Below are 4,397 nucleotides of genomic sequence, written 5' to 3' on the forward strand. Positions count from 1 at the left end.
AGGAAGGGCATCCAGCTGTAGAAACTCTGCCAAATCAAATTGGAGCCTGGTGTAGCCATCTGGTTTCACCAGTCCTCAGTCAAATCGTCCAACCCATGCTAGCATGGAAAGCAGACGTTAAACGATGATGTTGATGATGATGATGATGATGATGATATATATATATATATACACGGGCTGCTGTACCCAGTAATTTCCAGGGGTAAAGATGTTCTATTGAAACGCCTTATTACTCTGATATAAGAAAGCAATTTTGTTATAACTGCTACAAATGGTGTATTTTCCATCATGAAAAAGTACAAAAAAGTGTCTGCTGGAGGACAGAGAGATTGTTGGAGGTTTTCGGAGGTTGGTGAGAGAGGTTGTTACAGGTTGGCGAGAGGCCAAGACATTATTCTGCTTAGCGAAGGCATCTGGGAAATGATAACTGCTATCATTCACAGAAAAACCAGTGTTTTACCATGAGAAAAGCGCTGCTGAAGTGTTAAGTGAAATTTGGCAATCGAAGATCGAATCCAAGCTATGCTTGCATGAAGCAACTACTAATATGTTGTAGAAACAAAAAATTTATCTGCTGTCATGGAAAAACTGTAACTGTAAAAATGCAGAATTATCAGAGTAATGGGCATTCAAAAAAAGTATGTATGTATAGAAATGTATGAATGAAGTCTTTAAGGTTTAAGATTGAAATTAAGGTAGTGCAATAATAATGTTTAGCAGTTCAAAACTGTGAGTAGTGAAATGCAGAATTAGGTCAGCTGATCGTGAGAATCAAATATTAATCACTTCGCTAAGATCTATAGGTGGTATGGGTTATTTCCCTTGGGTTGTTTAAATAAAATATTAGTAATATGTAGTAGACAGAAGTTGTTTTTTTTTAATTAATTATATGAGGTAGATATAAAGATCACTTTAAGGACCCCTATTATCGATTTTTTTCAACAATCTAAGTATGTCACGTGGTTTCCAGACATGACTTCCACTCACGTGTCAAATAAAGTATAAAAGTGATATTGTCTGCAAAAATTAGAAATAGGACACACAAAAAATCAATATTCAAAGTAATCAAACATAAACAATGAAATGGGTTATTTCCCTTGAGTGGTTAAAATAATATTGTACAGGTGCTATGGGTTATTTCCCTTAGATGTTTTAAAAAATTAGTTATATGCAGTAGATATAAAGACCCCATCCAGGGGCCGTATTATCAATTTTTTCAACAATCTAAGTATGTCATGAGGTTTCCAGACAAGTTCTACTCACGTGTCAAGTGTCATCAAAATCAATAAAATGATGTAGGAGGAGTTAACTAACAACACCACAAACAAACACTGATTTTCCACATATGTAGTAGATATATATCATATATATATTTGTGAAATAGAATTTGTGAAACCAGAATTTTGCAATACTATTTTATTCCCTTAGTTTGACATGTTTACACTTTTATCACCTTCAAAGTATTCTCCATTTGAAGCAATGCATCAGTCCAGATGCGATTTTCACTGTTTGAAACAGTGCTAGAACTTTCGTGAAGTGATGCCTTTTAACACCTCTGTTGTTTTTCTCTTCACCTCTTCCACATCTATAAATTCCATAGCACCAGCTTTTGTCACCAGTGATGTCCTTCAAAAAAGGGTCTGGTCAACTTCCAACTGTTCTTTCTGTTCATAACATACATTCAGTTGCGACTGCTTTTGATCGTCTATAAGCAAGCAAGGCACAAATTTTTTCTGCAACTTTTTTCATTTGCAATTCTTCACTCAAAATTCATTGGCTGGAGCTCCAAGGCACACCTGTCATATCAGCAAGTTTCTCAATTGTTCAGCAACAAACCTCCAAGATCAGTTCATGAATTTTCCTGATGTTTTCATTCATTTGGGAGATCAACAGTTGGTCCACAAGCAACAAGTAACCATTCCTAAAGCATGGAAACCACTTGTAAACTTGTATTTTACTCATGGCAGTTGCCTTGTAAGCTGTTTGAGGCATGACAACTGTTTCAGCCACCAATTTCCCCAGGAAAAAACAGAATTTCATGGAAGCATATTGTTCCTTCCTTTCAGCCATCACAAGAATTGACAAACAAGGGAGAAATATTGCAAAACAAAGATGCACCACATGGCAGTAGGACTACACCCGATGCCAGAAGATGGTAGACTGATTCCTGACGGTCATATCAAGTGGCTTCTAATGGTGACAGCCTGAACTACAATGGGCTTGTCCCACATAAAACGTTTCCAGTTATTTTTGAGTACTCCCTCGTATATTATTTACAAACAACTTGCAGATACAAGTGCTACAGTTGAAAACTCCACACTCTGGACACTAAGAGACTTATGAGGATCATCAGGTGAAAATGTGTGCCATTTCAGCACCTTCCTCTCAACAACATTATTGCTCACTAGCTCCCCCTTACTAAGATCAACTGATTACTAGACTTCATTCAATATCTTATGTGTATAATGGACCTCATCATTTCCATTTACCAAATCCATTTCGCAAAACTTTGTTTGGCCCTTGGCTATAGTGGAAGACACTTGTCCAAGGTGTCACATGGTGGAACTGAACCCAAAACCACATGGAAGCAAATTTCTTAATCATCTAACCATGGTGTCTCCACTTTATGTTGGTAAATGTATTGAAAGTATGTCAATAATACACCCTTTGTGATTTTTATTTCTGTTTAGATAACAATGTTACTGCATTTTTGATTTTCAGAAACACACCTTACATTATTCTCCATATGTTACCTTAGCAACAATAAATAGGACCTGACATGACATTTACATTAATCTAATATTTTATTTTGCTTTTGTATTAATCGTGGTATAGTCACTGCTGTAATAATCTTTATCAGACACAAAATGTCTCTGTTGTGTAAGTATTTGTAATTAGTTTTATCTATTTCTGTTTAGATAACCCTGCCAGCCTTTGAAACAAGTAATTGTTATGACTTTCGTGCCTCTCCCGAACACAGCTGTTATATGTAAGTGACATGCCTACAACTCTGAATAGTACCACCATTGTCAAGGCACAGATTTTTTTCCATCATTACCATGACATATACTTTTTCATGCTCTCGTGGCTCAGACAGAGTTTATTGAGACAGATTCTTTCTGCCAGACATTCTTCCTATTACCAACCCTTGTTTGTTTCTGAGCAAGCTACATTCTCATAGTGGCATATGTCTTTGCAGGATATTTGAAATAACTGACACTGATTGTATGACTGCAACACTCATATATGTCTCCACATGATGTCAAGACAAGGAATCACAAAACGCCGGTACGCACGCGCACGCACACACACACACACACACACAGAGTCCAGGGCTATAGGAGAAGACACTTTTCTAAGATGACATACAATGGGACTGAACCTGGGAAGCAAACTTCTTAAACACACAGCCATGCCTGCTCCTATTTCTAAATTTTTATGAAGACAGGGAAAGCCCCCAGCCCATCAGGTATTCACTGCAGAGATGATCAAAATATCTGGCAATGTCAGCTATAGCCTAGTCACCCATATTGTTAACCAGGTAATATACAAAGGAGTCATACCCAATGACTGGTGTAGCAGCACCATAGTCAATTGCTACAAAGGTAAAGGTGACACTTTAGATACAAATAATTACAGAGGTATCAAGTTGTTAGATCAGGTAATGAAAGTCACGGAGAGGGTCATAGCCCAACTAATTAGGGAGCGAGTCAGTTTAGATGAGATGCAGTTTGGGTTCGTGCCAGGGAAAAGCACCACTGATGCTATATTTCTGGTAAGACAGCTGCAGGAGAAATACCTAGCCAAAGGATAAACCTCCGTACCTGGCTTTTGTTGACATGGAGAAAGCCTTTGACAGGGTCCCCCGATCCCTTATCTGGTGGTCAATGAGTAAACTAGGGATAGAAGAACGGTTAGTGAGAGCTGTGCAAGCCATGTACAGGGATGCTGTCAGTAAGGTGAGGCTTGGCAATGAGTACAGTGAAGAATTCCGGGTAGAGGTAGGGGTCCACTAAGGTTCTGTCCTCAGCCCCCTCCTATTTATCATAGTCCTCCAGGCGATAACAGAGGAATTCAAGACAGGATGTCCCTGAGAGCTCCTCTATGCTGATGACCTTGCACTAATTTCGGAATCACTATCAGAACTAGAGGAGAAGTTTCAGGTGTGGAAGCAAGAGGACTAGAATCGAAGAGCGTTAGAGTCAACCTAGCTAAAACCAAAGTCCTAATAAGTAGGAAGGTAGAAAAATCACAAACCCCTTCAGGTAGATGGCCCTGCTCGATCTGTAGAAAAAGCGTGGGTAGAAACTCTATAAGATGTACCCAGTGCAAGCTATAGACACATAAGAGGTGCAGCAATATCAAAGGAAGGTTAACTAGGAAGTTTTTGTATGTGG

General features: G+C 38.5%; 2 protein-coding genes across 3 annotated transcripts in view; one reads left to right on the forward strand and one right to left on the reverse strand.

The window, feature by feature from the left end:
• LOC106883735 (histidine--tRNA ligase) overlaps positions 1-4,397 on the reverse strand; it is a 112,929-nt gene that overhangs the window by 85,281 nt on the left and 23,251 nt on the right. The window lies entirely within an intron of this gene.
• LOC106877091 (uncharacterized) overlaps positions 2,887-4,397 on the forward strand; it is a 3,830-nt gene continuing 2,319 nt past the window's right edge. The window contains exon 1 of one of the 2 annotated variants that reach the window (XM_014925885.2): positions 2,887-2,989. The gene's annotated coding sequence lies outside the window, so the exon portion shown is untranslated. Of the gene's footprint in view, positions 2,990-3,018; positions 3,289-4,397 lie in introns of those variants that run through there. The other variant, XM_052969552.1, reaches the window with a different exon arrangement.

The sequence above is a fragment of the Octopus bimaculoides genome, chromosome 7 (genome assembly GCF_001194135.2).
Source record: "Octopus bimaculoides isolate UCB-OBI-ISO-001 chromosome 7, ASM119413v2, whole genome shotgun sequence".
NCBI lineage: Eukaryota > Metazoa > Mollusca > Cephalopoda > Octopoda > Octopodidae > Octopus > Octopus bimaculoides.